The following is a 20,746-nucleotide window of genomic DNA, read 5'->3' as shown; positions in this document are numbered from 1 at the left end:
TTCTGCTCTTTTGAGTTGCTTGCACTGGTTCTCATCAGCATTTTCACAGAATCATAGAATGCTTTGGGTTGGAAGGGACCTTTAAAGGCCATCTAGTCCATCCCCCCCCCCTGCAATTGGCAGGGACATCTACAACTGGATCAGGTTGCTCAGAGCCCCGTCCCATTTTCTCCCTGCTGCCCCTCTGTTCTCTCTGCTGCTGCTGATCCCCACTTGTGCTGATGTCAAACTAGAGACAAGCATTAAAGCTGCTCTCATCTTCACCGCTTTATACTATGTTTGTGCAGAACTACCAGCAGACAGTTTTCTTCATATATCTTCAGAGGCCTGAAGGCCATCAATCTCCAGTTGATGATATTCCCTGATGGAAGCACCACCAAATGTAACTTGGTGCTCCCCGGAGACAGTATGCAGAAAAGTTAATGGTTGCTTTTTGTTTTTAATCCTGCCCTTTTCTTAGAAGGAAGAGAGTATTTTAGGACTGGGTTATAGCTGTCCATGTGGCACATGGCATAAGCTTTTCTCTGCAGGCTGTAGCCTGGTGCCTCTCATACAGCACTGAGCTGCAGGACAGTGCAGCCCTAGTGAGAAAACATAGATATGTGAGAGCGAGTGCAGAAAAGCAGGTCTCCTAGGTTTGATTCATGGTTAAATACTGCAAAACATTTCCTGCTGGCACGGCAATGTAAAGCAGCAGGAAGGCAGAGTAACAGTCTGCCAGGGTGGTACAGAGGAGACTCTCAGACCTGGTCGATCCCAGTGCGTAGCGCATACTGAAAATATTTCTTTGCTTATCTGTTATTTCCAGTATTTTATATACAGCTAGGAGTCACAGTGTCATTGACTATATTTTGGTTGTGCCCTCTGCCAGCCCAGGAAAGAACCAGTTCCACACACATTGCCTTTGGTCCCAGCACTAAGCAACAATTTATTATTTAGAGCATACAATGGAGGAATTTCATAAAAGCCAAGCCATTATCCTTTCATATGAGTTGCAGCCCCATGAGGATTCTGCCAAGCCCAGCAAAGAAAGCTTTTTGTGATCTCTTCCAAAGTCATACAGTAAGCCCATAACTATTTTCTGCCAGTTTTTGAGAGAATGGTACGAGGTATGGTTAAATATGAACATTTTAATGAATAATTTTGCATGAGAAGTATTCCCATTTTACCTATACCAAGAAGGAATGAAAGGGAGGAAAATAAAAATCAGTGCAATAGCATAGACTGAGAGAAATATCCCTACCAGTGTTAAAAATGCAAAAAACAGCTCAAGATCTAACAAACACAAAATATTAATTATAAATCAAATGCATTATCGAATGATGAAAAAATGGAGAAGAATCTGTAAAACCTCTCTGATAGCAAATGTCTTTAATTCAGCTCAAATGTTATGTGGCTAAGCAAATTCTAGTTTTCTAGTTTCCAGACAATTTTGCTTCTGTCAGCTTCCTGAGTTAGGTATTCGTTGTATATGTCTTCTATATACCAGTGTGTCTTAAGGCTCCGAATGGACCATGCTAATGCCTGAGAGCTCTCAGGTGTGAGAATTTGTACGGCTTCTTGTTTTGGCTGTACAGGGTACTGAGCTCAGGGACGTTTTCTGTAGTTCATAATAGTTGTGATCTTACCATTTCACTTTTGTGCACACAGCTCATGGTATTCTTTACACTCCAACAACAAACTTATTTCTAGATTAATTCCAAAAATATATCAGTTGTCATCAAAATAATTTTCAAAGTCACGTTCATGTTTTGTTGATACTAGGTAAAGAAGGAATGATTACTCATACACGAAATGATGAAGCAGTTAACAATTTTTTGTAGGACTAACCATCACTGGAGAGTTAAAAAGAAACTAATTTGAAAACCATAAAAATAAAGCCATATATATGAAAAACTGTCATTTGTCAAGAATGGTCTTCTAATTAAATTAGAAGTGTCTGAGTTTCCAAATGATATGTGAGCAGCAGGAAAGAATGGAACTATTTTTGCATGTCCAACACTTGCCATAAGAAGTCTGCATGAGACCTGAACATCACAGGAGGGATCCAGAGCTCATGGGAACAGACTTTATCTGTTGATTTCAGTAAGTTTTATCAGACTCTTATAATTTTTAAATCATAGCGAAAAACCAAAATCCACCATATAGCTGAATTTGTGAAAAATAAGGATGAGGTTCTGTTTGACTTATGAGTCTTGAACTTTCAGTAACACAAAAATTCATATTTACAGATGCTTGTTCACTTTACGTAGCACCTCCCGATTGCAGAAACATCACAATGCATTTCATTTACAGGCTTCCTAGCTAATCATATGCAGAACACTATTTGTGTGAATTTAACTATATTTTCAAAAGAACTAGAGGGCTGAGGAGCCAATCCCCTAAAACAACATCACGAGAAGCAATTCTGTGTTCTCTCTTGCTTCATTATGCCCATAGGCTTAGCAATAGCATCAGCCTGATTAGTTTGATTCAGCATGATGCCAGGATTTTAGTCTGCTCCATGCAGACACAGTCCCACTGTTAGTACTTGTTACAGCCACATAGGGAAACTTGATTTAATAGTTTGTGGCCATATTCAGGGAAGATGTAAACAAACACAGTTGCACTAGTTTCATTGGACCCAAGACAACTTACTCAGGAGCTGAGCAATGCACTGTAAGCTCACAATCTCCAAATTTTCACTCTAAGGAAGCAGCAGACTGAAGGGGACCCAAATGACAGGATAAGACTGAGTTTTTGAGCTCAGGTATGGGTTACCTGTGGCATTCAAACCATGTATGATCATTAGCAGGTCGAGCACAGCTACTGTATTGCAGCCATTGTCTTTTCTGGCTAGTGGGCAGAGGAATAAACTGGATCTCTGTTGTGGGAGGAAAAAAAAACATCAGGAGCTACTTAGACTGATACTGCCAGATGATCCTGCAACGCATGGCAATGTTGAGAGAGAACAGTGGGACTCTGTGGGAGCCTGATATCTCCCGCATGTGCAATGCCCCTTGTAACCTTCCCCTGGGGTCTCTGTGAGGTGTGCTACGTGTCCTGCTGATTTTGCCCATATGGACATGAAGGCATGTGGGTTGGAGGGTCATGAAGACTGTCTGCTCTTCTCCTAGCTCAGATGGGCAAATGTAAAACTCGCTTGTGTCACTGGAAAGGTTCTCACTGACTTCAGTGTTTGCTTTGCTGGGACTGTGAGTCAGAATGACACAGGTGGTGGGGATATACTTATCCCTTGAATGCTTCCTGCCTATTTTAAGCAATTATACTTATCTGGTTCAAATGAGTTTAGGAAACTCAGGATGCAGTTTGCAACTAATTCAGCAGGAAGCATGCAAGACAAACTCCCTGATGATCTGCTCATATATAAATATAACCTTAATATACTACAGTTTTCTTGCTGTTAATAACATGCTGCTGATGGAAGAAAGGAAAGGTATATATTATTTATCCCCTCCATTTGTTTTGTGCTTTTCTTACTGGAGGCTGCTGGAATGAAACAATTCTACCTAAAATGCTATGCCTCTGTAATGCAATCTGTTATGGACAGCAAGCTTTAAGGTATTGAGGCAGTATGAGGAGGTGAAGAAAGGCGCGTCCAGTAAAGTCTCCTAATGTTAATAGAAGGGATGTGTATTCTGTTGAAGGATGAAAGAAAGGAAAATAATCACATTTACACCTATTTTGCTCTCCTGCCTGATGAGTCTGGGAGCCAAAAAAGGCAATACTTTTAGGGAGAGTTAATAGTCTTTCTTAGATCAAGTGATTTAGCTGGAGAAAATGAACAAATGACTGTCTTGAAATTCAGGCAGAAAGGCCCAGGGGTATTCTGAGCAGTCAAGGAAAGTAAGAGGCCATGGAGTCTCACTGCGTTCTTCTTTGATTTGCATGAGGTGCAGAGCTCAGTAAGGAGTAAATTTTGAGCCTCTACAAATCTTGTAAACTCTGGTTTAGAGACTTGAAAGAGATCAGTTTAAAAAAAAAAGTCAGAGGACCTTTTTTCCTATTCTCTTCCTTAATGCATGACAAAGATGAGCATGTCCTTTCATCTTACAATATCTTCCTGATTACGTGACTTTAGTGACAGTTTTGTTTCCTGTAAATCTCCAGGTACTTTGTGCTGTTCTCTGATTTCCTGAACAAAGACACTCCTGCAGTTCTTTCTGTTTGTGCTGCCTCCACTAATGATTTCTCAGAGGTACATTAACCTAAATAGCTTTATAAATGAGAGGTGTTAAAGGAGGTCTCTTGGTTAGCGCAGAGGGCTTGGGAGGATGAAGAAGCCGCCTTCTCCTCTATTCTCTCTCTTCTTCTTGCATGGAATTAGCAATAGTAGCCCTTTTCCAGGGAAAAGAGAGCTACCATTCCCATTAGGTGCCAAGCTACACCTGATCGGACAGTGTCATCTTTCCTTGCTGAGAAGCACCGTACTCCGAAGTATCATAATATGCTCATAAGAATAAAAGTCTCTTAGCTCATTCCTATTTTCCTTCACCAGTTCATTGGTGCTGGGGGACTTCAGCTACTCAAACAATAAAAATTTACAGAACTGAACATTATAAAGGTTACAAGCAGGCACCTTAGCATGAATAAGGAATCAGATATCTCCGGGACTTTCATGTTGTTACTTTTCATTAGTACTTTTTTAGTCCCAAGAAGAAAAGAAGAAAAAAACCCACGCTTCACGGGCAAGTTGGCATGCTATAAGGCAGAGAAACCATTCAACCAGCACTTGTGGTGCAGTGAGTAAACTGAGAGATGTACTCCTCATTAATATCTGGCTACTATGAAGCAAGGAAGTGAGAGAGACAAGGCAAGACAGGGATGCAGCTTGGTGGCAAAAGATGGCAGCTTTCTCCCCATGGAAGGATGGTGCTGTATTATTTTGCCTCCTTTAACTGGTGGCAGATAATGTGAGGGAGAGAATGCAGCTGTTTGCAGTGTACCTAGCAATCACCCACCATCTTTCTATGGTGGTAATTGAGAGGGGAAACAAAAATAGTTGAAATACTTCAAATGGCATCACTGGATAAGGCTTGATATTAAAGCTACTGCAGGTGTGGGACTTATTTGTTCAGCCCTTTTCTCCATGAAGCAAATCCTTGGCCAACTGCTGGAAAACCATTAATGCTGTGGGATGACGTTTTGTGTTAATTTTCTTCAGTAGCAATGATTTATAAATTACTGTGACTCTACACATAAGGCCCCCTATTACAAAATACCACCCCAATCCTTCTTCCATTGTGGCTGATAGAAAAGCTCTTACAGGTTTTAATAGGAACTGTATAAAGCCCTGTGATTGTAGTGGGGAGTCAGGAATAATTTATGCCACCTACTGATCAACCGATAGTCTCTGGTGTTTTTCTTTTTTTGTTTGGAATAAGGGAACACAGAAGACTTTCTATTTAAGATAATTTGACTGTAAGACTGCTGACTGAGATTAAGCTGTGTGGAGTGTTTTGTGATGTTCTTATTTGATACTGGATAATGGTAATAATAGGACTTACTTGTAATTTCTGCACTCATTAAGGTCTTTGAAGAAGGATGGAAAATGAGCTACATATTTATGACTTTCTTGAGCAAGATTATTAAAAATGTTTATCAATAACATTGAACTTTGAGGAAGAATTCTGTCAGGTTATTTAAGAGAACATTTAAGATTTTCATTAAAATAGCTTTGTTTCAATTGTCTGAAGTTCTATAGTCATTCCATGAAGACTCTGAATTCAGCACATAGTCTACCTTCTTTAAAAGAAACGAAAAAAAAACCCCAAAAAAACCAAAACAAAAAAAACCCAAAAAACCCAAACAGAAAAAAAAGAACAACCTAATACAATAGTTTCCCATGTGGCCTTCTTCCCTCCAAAAATATATTATTGACTCATGAAAACTCATTGTATACCCCAAAAAAATCTTTATAAAAGTTAGCCTGTCTCAGTACATAACAGCTGAGCAAGGATGAGAAGTGGTAGAAAAGCACATAAGTCACTGGTCAAGAGTATTGAGAGGGGAGACAGAGCTGTATGAATGATCAGAGGGCTGGAAGACCTCTCCTATGAGGAAAGGCTGAAAGAGCTGGGGTTGTTCAGCCTGGAGAAGAGAAGGCTGTGGGGAGACCTTATTGCAGCCTTTCAGTACCTAAAGGGGGCTTATAAGAAAGATGGGGACAGACTTTTTAATAGGACCTGTAGCGATAGGACAAGGGGTAATGGTTTTAAACTAAAAGAGGGTAGATTCAGACTAGATATCAGGAAGAAATTTTTTTCAATGAGGGTGGTGGAACACTGGCACAGGTTGCCCAGAGAGGTGGTAGATGCCCCATCCCTGGAAACATTCAAATTCAGGTTGGACAGGGCTCTGAGCAACCTGATCCAGTTGAAGATGTCCCTGACCATTTCAGGGGGGTTGGACTAGATGACCTTTAAAGGTCCCTTCCGACCCAAACTATTCTATGATTCTGTGATTAATACCTGGTTCCTGTTCATGGGCATTCCCTGATTGTATGTTATCTGTATGTTGCCTTGGCTCCCATATTCATGGCTGTTTCTACTTCTTGAAAGTCTGCCAAGGTATTCTGTGCATACCTCATATTTTTAAGGAAGACAACTTTGATACAAGAGCATGCAGATCCGACAGGCTTAGACTGGCAGTCCCTCTCCCCATCTCACCTGCCAGAGTGGCAGTGGCCCATGCTGTCTGAGGGGAGCACAAGAGCCTGCCTGTTGCCTGCAGTGCCTCCCTTTATACCTTGCCAGTATCTGCAATTGTTGGATTAAGGATGTTAGAAGGTACATCCCTGCCTATCCCCTACAGTATCTGTCTATGGAAGTGCTTCCCATGAATTTGTCGAGTCCCATTTTGAATCTGCTCTTATTATCTGCCTCCACAGCTTCCACGAAAACAAATTTCAGATCATCATTTGCTTTGTAAAGAAGCATTTTGCATCTACCTCTGTTTTGAACTGATCTTTCTACTTTCGGCAATCACCCCTTACTTCCAGTATTGCAAGATTTGGCAAATAAGGTTCTGCCCTCAGCTTATTCTTTCACAACTTTTCAGACATCTCAGTCATACTTCCTTAGGCTTCTCCCCTTTGAATCAGAGTCTTAGCCTTCTTAGTCTATCCTTACAAAGCACCTATTCTGCCATCCTACCCATGTTAGCTGTCCTCACCATTACCCTTTTTAAACTCGGTTATGTCTTTTTTAAACGTGGAGATTTCCAGTTTTCTATTTATCCAGCCTGAACTTTGAAGACACTGATCTTTAAATAGAACTTACGCTATTTTTTTCTGAATGAGAATTTTTCAGTCACGTACAGAACCATGCTTCCACCGATCAATTTGCACCAAGGATGGTCCAAATAACAAGGATGACAGAAAGGAGGGCTAAAGAATAAAGAGGAGAATCTGAGAAGAAATGTAAATGTGTGCTATGTTTTTCATGCTTAGTTTTCAAGTTGGACTCAGAAGATGGTTCAAAGCGTCCTGCCCATGTGTTACTTAGTGGGGGGGGGGGAAGTAACAAAATATTTTGAAACATTTTTCGATCTTTCAGAAAGTGCAAGAGAGTCAAAAGTCAAAACTTCTTAGTTTTTGCATTTTGCAGGAAGATTTTTGTCACCTAGACCTGCACACAGTCCATGGCTGCAAATGTCTGTGTGCATCACTAGCAGTAATTGGTCTTATACATTACCGTAATCAAATGAGATAGAGTAGTATTTAGGAAAGTTTACATGTATGCATATACAGGCCCATTTTCTAGACAGTCTCCTTGAAACATTCATCTTCCCTATTCTAGAAACATCATGTTATATCTCTGAGAAGCCCTTATGTCTCTTTTAGCTGTACAGTTTTGCATTAGTAATTGGCAAGCAGAGCACTGTAATCCAAATAAAATTAAAACCTCACGAGTGAGTGAGTTAGGAACATGAGGCTCTGCAGTTGTTTTGTGGGAAATGAAAAGGGAGTTACTTCTTTAAAAAACTCAGCAGAAGAGGAAGCTGTTTCTCCCTGTTGCCAACTGAACAGTACTGAGCTCAATTACTTGTGGATGAACTGGTCTGTAACACTCAGAAACACTTTTAATCTTGTTTTAAAACCATTAAGTGGGAATTAACTTAACATACAACTTGGCAGTAGTTAATCCAGTGATTAACTGCTGTTACATTTATTTCATATTGACATTTTTTTTCCTTCTTCAGTTTCCAACTATTTCCTATCCTCTTCCAGAGATGGGTAAGCCAGTTTGGACAAAACAGAAATTGCTGTCAAGTTCAACTTCAACTTTACAATGCTCCAAGGAGAACCAGAGTCCCTTGAGACTGGGAAAATGTTTAGGAAATGTTATAATAATACTTATTTTTCACTCTGTACACTTTTGTTCTGATATTTGGACGTTGGTTTAAAAATGTGCTGAAATATGTTCTTGCCAAAAGTACTCATCAGTTCTACTTACTTCACTTACTCCATAGTGGATTGTGATCAGCAAAACTGATTACATGTTTTGTAAAAATTGTACTCAGATTTAAAAGCCTTTTTTTTATTTGTGTGAAGACGTCCTTTTATAAAACTCTCTATTCAGTTGAAAAATTATTTGAAGTTTTTATATATATGATACACTGGTGATGAAAGCCACTGTGATACAGTTGTGGTCATCTGATCTTATACTTAAAGATAAATTAAAATAAAATCGAATTCTGAAATTCATTTTCCTCTGAGCTATAGCTCTTTTCATTTGGCTACTATATAATTTGCCCTCCAAAATAATTCATAGGATTGGTATGGGTGTGCCTGAGTAACTGTGCATGTGTCTTGGAAAGCAGCCACTCCTCGAAAAAGGAACATACTAGACAATGTGCAAAGTTGATTCGCGGTCAGTTATAAGCTTTTTAAGGCCAGTAAAAACATTTTTGGAAATGTCGCTGAGAATCTGCTTGCTTTTTTTACAGTCACCAGTGAATGCAGCTGAATGCAGCATGCTGTACTGGAAAAAAATATTCCTGTAATTCAGTGTTGTTAGCTAACTGATCCTTCTAATCTCACCTGTATCTCAACTTTAGGCTTCCTATGCCACAGCTCTATTTAGTGACATATTGCCATAACTGCATTAGCTACTGACCAGTTATTCAGGTGTTCTGGCATAGGAAAGGAAAGCAAAAGTTGGCCCAAGTTCTGAAAGATGCATTTCAACCACCGCCATGAAAGTGATGCTGAACAGCGTGCATCCCTCTGGGCCCTTTGCCAGGTGAACGAAATGGCTGCGGTACTGCACTTCGTGCGACCACGAGGATTGGTGCTATGCCAGGTAGCCCTCTAAATCAAGACAAAAATAAATCCCCAAATTTCTTTTCAATGAAATGCTTTAACTGAAAGGGTGCCTCGTAGCTAGTATTAGCAAGCAAGCTTCCGTAGCATTCTTACCAACGTCTCCTCAGAGGTATCGGCTCAGGAATACAGTGGAGAACAGCCTCGAGGCCTTTGCTCTTGCTGTCTGTTGTCTTCAAGACAAATAAAGACAAAACTCTTGAGTATGCCAGGTCAGTCTCCAGATCATTATGTGATTTCTTCTGCAGTTAGCAATGCTACTGTTAATTAAAGAGGGTTGATATTCCATTCTCCAGTGTGTTGTCTTTTAGTGAAATACCCTTCAAGATCTTTGTGCTGAATAAGCTAGTTACACGATAAGGGTCTGTGTCTATGAATTATTTAGTGAAGATGTTACTTTTCGACTCAGAAGGAGGAAGCTCAAAAACCATGTCATCAGCTAAATGACATGTATTTTAGAAAAAACTGACAGATCATGTAATGCTAGTCAAAGCAGCTCTCAACCTCCAGCTACACTCTTGGAGCAAGAATTAACTAGATCCAGCTTTCTAAGATACAGGTGTCTGTAACCTCTTTTGTAACCAAATTAAAATTTCATGAAGTGTGTGAAATTACCTCATGCCACCAGAACACCTAAAATAATACAAAGCAAACTTCACTCATTTGGCCAAATAGTTACTGGGTTTTGCATCACTGTCAGTGAAACTACCTTTTACTAGTGATGGAAAACCCTAAAACCATGTGGCTTAGAAAAGCAAATATAAACCTACAAGGATCATCAAGGAACATAATCATTATAAGTTTTATAATATAAGTTGACTTTTGAGATTTTAGGGAAGGGAAGGGAAGGGAAGGGAAGGGAAGGGAAGGGAAGGGAAGGGAAGGGAAGGGAAGGGAAGGGAAGGGAAGGGAAGGGAAGGGAAGGGAAGGGAAGGGAAGGGAAGGGAAGGGAAGGGAAGGGAAGGGAAGGGAAGGGAAGGGAAGGGAAGGGAAGGGAAGGGAAGGGAAGGGAAGGGAAGGGAAGGGAAGGGAAGGGAAGGGAAGGGAAGGGAAGGGAAGGGAAGGGAAGGGAAGGGAAGGGAAGGGAAGGGAATCTTCAGGTATTTGACAAGTTCTTACTCCCTTTTTGTCTCATGTCTTCCTTTTCCTATGTTCTTGGTTCTTCCTTTTGTAAACATATGCATAAATGAAACAGGGAAACTGAAGCCTCGTTCCTACCTCCAGACTAGGTACAAAAATCGTATTTTGGTCATCCTCTCACAGGCTGTTGGATTATTTTAAACAGAATGGAATAGGTTAAAAAAAGCTCTAGTGACTAGTGCAATGTCAGCCAGCTGGGATGTTGAAAAGCTGTGTCCTACTATGTGTTTCAATCAAAATTTATTTATGTTAAACAAGCAGCATCCAATAGAGTCTGCTTCAGCTCAGGATAGTCGGTTAGTGTCTCTCAGAAAGATACGTGGGTTTAAATCTTCTGTTGTAAAAGGCGGAAGTGAACTTGATTTCTTTGAGCCCTGTGCAAGCACATTAGTCACATTCACCTCCTGAATAAAAGGAGACTAGTACATGATCCAGTTTTAGTAAGATCACGGTTTTAAACAGAGATACATTTGTGTTTTTCCAGTCAGGACTGATTTGTAAAATGCATATTTTCAGGATTGACACATATTTTTTGGCAGATTTGATATTTGTGCTTCAGAACATGTGCAGCTGCAATTAGAATTACGGTGAAAGTGTAATGCATTACTCTAGGCACAATTGTTGAAATTGTTGTAAATTATGAAACCATGTACAGTGTTACTACAAACATTCCAGGCATGCATTTAAGTCTTCTGCTTTGCTGAGTATGGATGTACACCAGAATTTTATGTACCAAATTTAAAAATTTGATCATAAGTGTCAAAAGTTAATTTTAGAAACCCCCTTACTTATAGATTCAATATGAAAGGAATGTAAAATGGAGTAATAAATATTATGAATTATTAAATATGGAGTTATAGGTCTCTGTAATTAGTAAAGAATAAGGGAAGATTTATTTACATGCTTATGCTTTTATAAATGTAAAAATCATTACTTTGCTGCTAATTTCTTACATGTTTCTTCCAGCTAGATCACTTCATTCAAAATGTGATTTAAGTACTGCTGAAAATACTGACATATTGACTCCAGGTAAGTCATGTTTTCCTTTTCTTAGTCTGAAAATTTAACATCTGAAGCATAATATATTTGCAAAATTCTAGTCAGATTGTTGAGATTTGATACTGAATTTAGTTTTGGTGAAGAATCTGTTTTAACTTTAGTAGAATAAAAGCATGAATTTATGCATTATGAATATGTGGGTGACAGTTTAATCAGGAGTTGTCTTCAAACATAAAGTTAATGAACAGAGTTTACTTCAATGTGGCTCAGGTAAAATTCCCTTTCTTCTCAAAATAAGGTCATGAATCTACAAATATGAGGACTTCGTAAAAAGATAATTACCAGATTGCTTTGCAGCTAAACAAATTATATTTGTCAGGTGGCAGTAGGTGGCATTATTACACATAGTCTGCAAGTAAATCCTCAAAGTTGGTAGAAGACATTGTCCCGTGAGTTTTATGTTGAGTTTTACGTTAAGTTTCTCTCTAACTGAGACCATAGCCTTTGGAAAGGTGCTTTGCAAGAAGGAGGACAATTTTCTCCCTTTTTTAAAATTTAAATAAGTACTCAAAACTAAGAGTTTCTCTGCAAATGTTGTGTAATGACATTATTCCTGGGAGGGAGACTGGCTTCCTGTTGTTTGCAGTTGCCTTTGTTTTATGGCTGCTATGATGTATGTGTGTGTGTGTGTATGTGTGCGTGCTGACAAAATAAGCCAAGTTAAAAGTCTGTTCACACTATGTCCTTGATTTTTCTTCCACTGGAAAATTCATGTACAAGTTCCTGGAACTCTATTGCTGAGCAATGAGGCAGGACCACCATAAGAAGGGACTACTGACCTTGACTGTGCAGCATACAGGGAAAGCTAATCCAATTGAACTTGTACCATCGAAGTCAGTTGTAAAGGATTAAGTGTGTGACTGATTATACCTTTCAAGGGGAAATCTTTAGATTTATTTGGAAGCATATGTTTAACACCATTTTAGTTTTCCAGCTAGCTAAATAAAAATGTATCCTCCAGTTTGTGCTTTGGTGATGTTTCCATAAGTATTAAAATGTCTTTGCAGGAAGCGTATTTAAAGAACTTGTAGACCGCTTTGGAAAAATATTTCAATAAGCTATTGTCAGAGCTGCGAATTCTGTCAGTGTGAAACTTATAAACTGCAACCCATTGCAACCTAATGTATATCTGCATCCTACGTAGTCATACTCATTCAGTAGCTTGCACTCAAAGCAGGAAAAGAAATGATGGTGGAGACTAAGAATGCATAGAATGCATAGAAACTGATTAAACAATTACTCATGAGAATGGACTAAATATGTAGCTGTCTATTCCCTACAAAGCCAAAGGGGAAAGATATACCTAGTGGAAAAATTGTTAACCTCCAAAATATAATGAGCTAAAAGATTTCAGGATTAATTGCTACAAATACGTGGGAGAGTGGAAGTATTTTCAGTGGCTTACATTTCCAGTATTAACTGGGAACTGAGTAAGGAATGTAGGTGAGACCACTGCCACCGTTAATTGCCAGATGCTGCCATTTACCTTGAACTCTATACAGCAGCGCCAACAGTCTGCCCATCAAGAGTATGGCTCCTGGACTTTCTGTCAATATTGTGACATTTGCTACGAAATAAAGGCAAATTTCTGACCCCGAGGACAAATGGCATAGCACAACCACCATATAAACTCTTTCTACTCCCAAAAATGAACTTTCTCCATACTTTTATTGGGATAATTCCTGGGCTTATTCTATACCTCAGACCATTCCCAGTTTAGTTTACTGGTGTAGACATATACATTGAGCTGGTTTGGGGGAAGGAGTGACAGACTTTCCAGGTTCTGACCTTGTTTACATAATTCTCAATAAATCCATTGAAGTTGTCCAGAAATCTTTAGTCACACAAACACTAGCGAGAGCTGAACCCAGCTCACAGTGATGTTTTCAAAGGCCTAGTCTGAAAGTCCTAACGGACCATTAGATATAAGCTAGAAATCCAAGCAGCTCCACAGTGACAGCCGAGGAAGGAGCAGGACGTTATTAAGGTCCAATTCATCTCGTGTTAAGGTAGCTGGCAGAAAAGTGCCACATGAATAGCATGCTGGATGAGCCCACTTCTTCCCGCTTTATGTACAGCAAGTCAAGGCAAATAACTTAAACATATCCTCCATGAAATGAATCCCTCCATAAGAATTTCTCTGTAGATTTAGTCTAAAGTCATTAAAGTAACAGAATTTTGTTCTTATGACTTAGTATCAGCTCTAAGGTAGAAGATTTTGAACTTCATCTGCTGACTCCTGAAGCTATCATCCAGCTACAAACTCTTTAATTAGGAGCTATTATTACTGACTTATGTTGTACACAAGCCTTTTTTGTTTGTTTATTTGTTTTTGGTTTTGTGAGCAATTTTTAGCATATTTAATTTTCACTCTGTAAACACTTCCATCTTTCTAGGAAAGGGACACTTCAAATCTCTCTGAAATCAGTAGATGCCTTCCATTGACCATGCAAAACTATAACTCAAATCAAACAAATGTAAGGGCAAAGCACTTTCAGAATATCAGCATGGTAATAGAAATGCCATTAGATCAAAAATCTTAACAAAAAAATAACAAAGAATAATAATCTTGAAACAAATGAGACGTATAGTCTTACAGAACTGTATGGCCTACCTGTACTTATAGCTCACTTTTGTGATCTGTGGGGAAAAAAAAAAAAAGAAATTATTCAACAGTGTTATTCTGAAATCTTGATATAGCTGCATTATGCATGGACAAAAGAAAAGTCCTGTTCTTGGTGAATGGACTTTCGTGTCTGTCCAAGGCAACGCTTTAAGCTATATTGGCAAAAGAGGTCTTTGGTCACTATAAGCTGTCTTCATGAGAAATGAGCCAGAAAAGCTTTTTGAACGTGCATAATGACTAAAGATAGGCAGCACAGACTGCATAACAACTAGATACTCATATTCATCATGTTGGCACATTCACAAAAAAAAAAAAAAAGTACTTTTAAAGGTTTTGTACCCAAAAGATTAATCTCAGAATGGCAAGCACTGAAAGAAATTTAGATAGCACAAGTCTGGGACTCTGTTTAGTGTTAGTGATGGCCCACTGCAATTAGCCATTTGGATACCGTACTTCCAAGTTTTTGCCTATCCTTAGCAGATACTAATTTCCTGATGCTTTATCAGGGTGACGGTTACTGCTATCTAGGGAAAATTTATCAGTGATTTACTGGTTTTCCTTTCATAGAGACAGTGAAACTGAAGAACCATTGGGAAATATGCACTATATTGCCTTGAAAAATATTTATAATTTACTAGTTGAAGCTTACTGCGAGAACCATCATTTCCTGACAAAGTCTTATTCCAGGTTTGTCAGAATAATGACTGAAACTGAATAACTGAAGGCATTTATTTGCTTTGGTAGCTGAGTTACAGAGAATGGTGAGTCCTAAGCGGTAATGGGAAAGGAATGAACTCCCACAACTTCAGGTGTAACGCTCTGGTTTCAAGATGAAAAGACCAAATTAGACAGCAAGATTTTGCTAACACTTCTTTAGGAAGCAGTATATACTTTGACATAATGACATGCAGCTTTTTCAGGGTCAAATGTGAATTTTTATATCACATGCTTTCCAGCAGGAAAGACCAGGACAGTCTGAGGAGGAAGTTTGTAGTGTGGGTACCACCAAGCAGCTCTGGGGAGAGCTGGACCCAGCAAGGTGGGAGAGCAACACATGATGATGCGTCATCTAGCGACATGGATCAGTCTTTGCATACATATATCTAGCAATTTAGATGTAGCTAATACAGTGTCAGCTGGGGACTAGTATGGCTGGAGTAACAGAGGCATGTTATGCATACTGGCAGAAATGGTTCCTGCAAAAATACAGTCATAGCTGCATGTTTCCCTTTCTTTCTTTTTTTTCTTTTTTTTCTTTTTTTTTTTTTTTTTTTTTTTAATGGAGGAAGACTTAACCCTTCTTTCTGTGGTTATTTAGTGGGTAGGCACCCATTCATGAAATATGAAGCTCCAGCTCCCTGCTTGGCATGAAGGGGTTTTTGAATCCACATCTGCTGTGTGCTGAGGGGTTCCAGTCAGCTCTCCAAAGGCTGGCATGCAGCTGGTAAAAGTGATGCTGCTGCTGTGCATGGGCTGAGCAGGAGAGACAGCAAGAGGGTATGAGGGCTGCACAGCTGGGCTGAGGCAGTTGACTGGCAGGGACTGAAAGGATGAACTCAGACCTTTAGCCAGGACTGCTTGCACCTTCTTGATTAAATTTATTGGAAGTGGGGGAAAATGCATCTTTCAGCATCTTGGCATTACTTCCAGATGTGATGGTGGGGGTGGGGAAGAGCTTTGAAGTGTCTCAGACTGTGTTGTCTTCTAGTTGACAAGATCCTGGCTTTCAGGATGTCTTGGTCAACAACAGCAGAGGTGTTGCCAATGACATTTATTAAAACAGTTCAGGATCTGCTGTAAATACACAGTCCAACTCATAGCATTCACTGCAGACCCCATGAGTTCTCTCAGATATTCTCTTTTTAGTCATCTTGATTTTTCATAATCGGTTCAGAGAAATATTTTCTTTCTACAATGGTGGAGTGACTCATAGTAGCACCTCTCACTTGAATGTGTTCGGATAGATACCTGTGCATAATGTGTTCATCATGGAACCAAGACTAGACTAGAAATGAGATGGATTTTCTGATTAATCTGAAAATTCCAGTTTGTTTACAACAACAAAAAAGAGTTTGTGGATGTAAACCATTTTCAAACAGAAAAGCTCATCTCAATTTGTGCCAGATTTCAATGCCTTTAGTGGTTTTTCATAATGGATGAAACTCCTTGAATGAGATGTAACTCTATAAAGAATGACAGAAAAAAAAAAAAAAAACCAACATCCCCCCCAGTGTTCTTAGAACTTGGCTTCTGGAGTGAGTTTTCAGTAAAGATGGCACCAGAAGACTCAGAACCTGATTGTCTGCATCCTTGGCATAATGCACAACTCATTGCTTGCTGGAAGCAGCCTCTTCTGACAGCTGAACCTTATTGTTCTTTACGGTCTCTGCTAAGGAATTACTAAACCTTGTGGGGATTTCTCCAGGTTTCCGCTGTTCTTCCCCGGTGTATTTTCTCCTGTTGCAAAGCTGTAAACATGGGAAATTACTACCAGATACAATGGGCACCATCGTGTCTCCTGTGCTGATGATCTCCCATCCTGTAAATGGTCCTGATTTATGTATTTGCCAAAGAGAAAGGAAGGATAATCTCACAGAAAGCCATTGAAGGATAATCTCACAGGAAGTTAAGAAGGATTAATGTTATCTCATTGAAATAAAACCAGTTTCATGTATAGAAGGATATATTTTGCTGAAGGAAAGAATAGATAAAATGAAATCATATGCAATACATTTAACTGGGTCTCTGTAAATATATTTGAAAATGATAGCACTTAACTACTATGTTTAACATGTAATGTGAGCTGGAGCCATAAACCAAAGTTCATATCTCAGGCTTTCCCCTTGTCTATAATGCAGTTTTTATGAGATATTCTTTTGGTGTCATTATATTTTATCATGTCTAAATGTACACTGGCAAGGACTTTAATCCATAGATTACTGCCACAATAGAAAGGCAGCTCCAAAACGTGTACTTGGCTATTCAGAAAACTTTAATCTCTAGAGCTGTGTTGTGTTTAAAAAGCAACACATTGCATAATCCTGTAGAATGTTTTCCTGCACGCACATATTGCTGTGTGCTAAAATCCTTACCAAAAAATACTCCAAACCAACCCGTTTACCATTTGTTCTGGTACAGTTTTCAATAATTAGGGGATCGATTAATTAAAAGATCAAAGGCACTAAATAGTAGGTTAATTATGATTTTCCTTTTAAAACATATTTTATATGCTTCTATTTATAAACATAAAATAGCTGTTCATATTGAAGCAATCTTTGGGCTTCAAAAGAACAGACACATCTGAAGCCAAAGTTACCTTTTTTTTTTTCCTTCTTCATTTTTGCCATGCATAATTCTTAAATGAACACCAGGCTCCATGCTGTAGCAAATTAGAAGCCTGTGTGTGTAAGGAACATGCAATTGCTGCACATTTCAAAGGAAAGCTCTGAGTCTTGCTTGATAAAACTCTGATAGTGCAAAATGGCTGAAGAATACACAAACCTGTAAAGGGGGAAAAGTATTTAAAAGCCATTTCTGATGTGCAGGAACATATTCCTAATGCCATTTCTCCTTACCAGCAAAGACTCTGTGACATGGCAAAATAGCTTTATAAATTTTCACACCATCAAGTCATGTCACCATTCACACCCACCCATCATCCTGCCGTTCCCAGCTACATTTCCCCCAGCTGCAAAAATCCTGTTCTCTCTCCTGATACCGCACAGCTTATCTCCCCCAGACCCTATTTTCGACAACCCACATCCCTCCCCCATTTGCCCAGCTCCCACAAACCAAGGCACCAAACTCTTCTCACCTCCTGCACAGCCCACAAAAGAAAATGGTCTCTCCCACCCTCCCATTTCACATTCCGCCTCCCCTGCCATGGTTGGCTTTGAACCTGGAAATGCAGATAACACTGGTTGAATTTCTCCATTCCTGCAGGGTTTGAGTGGTACGCAGTACCACAGGTGGGGCTGGGAGCTTTTTCCTTAAATGATTTTATCCTCAGGAATTTGCTCCACTGACGAAGAAGCAGCTCCATGGTTCTTATTACAGCTGCGACATTGCTGCCTGGAATGAGTTGTCCCTGTGTCACAGGCATCGATATTTGGAGACTTGGTCAATGGGCAGGATTTGCACTGTTCCTGAATGCGGTTTGTGCATTCCTGTGCTATAAAATCATGTTCATTGTCTGAGGGTTTGCGACTCACCATGTGGCTTTTTGTAACAATTTTGACTTTTGTATAGTTCTGAATCCTTTTTAAATACTTTGTGCCATTTACCAAACTAGCAAAAAGCTACTTTATTTCACTCATATTCCCTCATGTAATTAGTTTTTCCTTTCAACAACTTTCTGCTCTGTCTCTGCTTCTCTTTGTTCCTGGTACTTACTGTTATATGTACTCAGAAAATGAACTAGGAAATTAGCACTCTGGGGATAAGTAAATCATGTTTTTCTGCTACATTTCTTCTTTCCATCCCTCCTTAGAAGTTTTTTCAGGGAAGTCTGTATCACAAATAGAATTTATTATTGGAATTCACTTTGTTCATTATCCCTAACAGACAGAAAATATAAAAGATTTAAAATATCATAACTTAAATGCTACATTTTTTCCAAGGATATTGTTTTATGGGAAAACTTGTAAAAGAATACCCATCTAGGAAGTTTTTTTTCCTTCTGTTGAAATGCTACAGTAGTGATGTTGCCTACAAATACCATTCCATGAAGTTATCAACAAATGAATGCCTAGATCCAGCAAAGTATATGATTGTACAGTTACATTTTCTCAAAGCCAAATGTTAAACACAACCACAAATGTTTTCTAAATTAAGGCTGCAATGAGGAATACATAGTTAAAATACACTGAGAAGAGGTTTCTATAGAACATCTTACTTATGTTTTTTTTTGAGAATCTGAAAGATGATTCTGATACCTTTGGATTGTCACTAAAGACAAAGACACTACATCCATACAGGTAAACTGGATGTTCCCAGGGAGCACTACTGATCTCTGGATTATGTTATATATAGTACTAAATCAGTATGTTTTAGACCTGAGCCAACCAGCATTCTCCCAAACAACTCCTGGGCATAGCTTGGAATATATGGACTACTGCATTCTTTGCAATTAATTTTGAATGTGATCCATTTCAGAATGTAACTGTGTTTGACATTATGAATATGGGCTGATCCATATTGTTGCACTCAATGGCAGAGAATTGCCCCAGACCTGTTTGGTATATAGCATGGAAGCCTTACCCTTGCCTTGAAAAGTGTTTGAATCTAATCATCATTTTCAGAGATGGAAATAAATTCTAGACAATTCTATCAGTAATGAGAAATCTTTTTTTCTGTAAATTAACATTGCATAATCAGTCTCTGATTCTTCTTCAAATTTCGCATGGTTATTACCCAATCACAAATTCAAACCTACTTGCAGACATTTTTGTATAAATGCTTTTAGTTTTGGTGTGGGGGTTTTTTCCCAGAAATATGCCAGCAAATAAACATCTGTATGGATGCATATTTATATATATATCCATGTCTTGTTTTTTCTGCTTGCCCATTCTTCACAAAATTACAGATCACACTGATCCTTCTTTTAGAGGTGCAGTGCACAAGTAATGTCTTTAACTAAGTGTGTTAGGACCTTGCATTTCTTGCGGGACTTTTAGTGTTATCGGGAGCTTCTAGTCAGACATCAGCCCTGAAAATATTCCCACACTAAGCCAAGCTGCCAAAAAGCTTTACCAAAATCCACGTGGATAGCAAATCATCAGGTTGTTCACAATCCCCTCTGCTCACCCAACTGAAAGCATTGCTACATTTGGGCAGTAGTGAAAGCTAGGTAGTTAAAAAGCATGGGGAAGCAGCAGCAGCAAGGAGACTACACATTTCATCAGCTATTATCAGTTAAGCTTATTGCGAACAAATCCCATGCCTCCTTTTATTTCATCGCTGTGTCCTATCTGCCATCCTCCTGTCCCTCTGCATTTTCCTCCTGGCAGGGCTAGTGCTTATTTCCTATTAGCTGTTCTCTCTCTGTGCCAAGGACCCTCTTATGAGTAACTCTGGGTGCTACGTCATCCCCCCTTCCCACATACCTTCTTTTTGCTGTGGACTGAAATCCTGCTCAGGTCCCCCAGCTTCTCCTCCTCCCCAGTGGCAGAGGCATCTGTCGTGGGCTCTGTCAGTCTCCTTGTTCCATTAAGACCGGACCAGACCAGTTTGTCAACTCAGCCTCCCAATACCAAATGTCTTATTTGCTGGGTCACCTTGCCCCAATTCTTTCCTCCCCAGTAGCAGCATTCCTTCCTCTCTTCTCAGACCAGGGGCCATGAGTATTGCCTTGTCCCATTCCCTGTTCCTCCTGTCCTGCATTCATCCACTCCTCTCCTTTCTATCCCAGGGGCAGCTTCAGTCTTTCCTTCCCCAGCTCATTTCCTCTTCCTATTCCATAACATTATCATTTGTCTGCAAAATACATTATCAATCCATTCTCTTCTATCAAGAGAGTGCCGGGAGGTACTTTGTATTTCAGGATGGCCTTATCAAGTGTGAAATGACTGATGGTTGGAGCTACAGACAGTCACAGA

General features: G+C 39.3%; 1 long non-coding RNA gene across 1 annotated transcript in view; it reads left to right on the top strand.

Annotated features, from left to right (window-relative positions):
* The window catches only part of LOC148055864 (uncharacterized), a 136,774-nt gene that overhangs the window by 50,335 nt on the left and 65,693 nt on the right, over window positions 1-20,746 (top strand). Inside the window, exon 4 of the long non-coding RNA XR_015704729.1 lies at window positions 11,432-11,494. This is a non-coding gene — a long non-coding RNA (uncharacterized LOC148055864). The remainder of the gene's footprint in view (window positions 1-11,431; window positions 11,495-20,746) is intronic.

This window comes from Nipponia nippon, unplaced genomic scaffold (assembly GCF_047370975.1).
Source record: "Nipponia nippon isolate SJK-2023a ecotype South Korea unplaced genomic scaffold, ASM4737097v1 scaffold_2, whole genome shotgun sequence".
Lineage (NCBI taxonomy): Eukaryota > Metazoa > Chordata > Aves > Pelecaniformes > Threskiornithidae > Nipponia > Nipponia nippon.
Note: the sequence above shows the minus strand (reverse complement) of the source record. Positions and strands in the feature narration are given on the sequence as shown.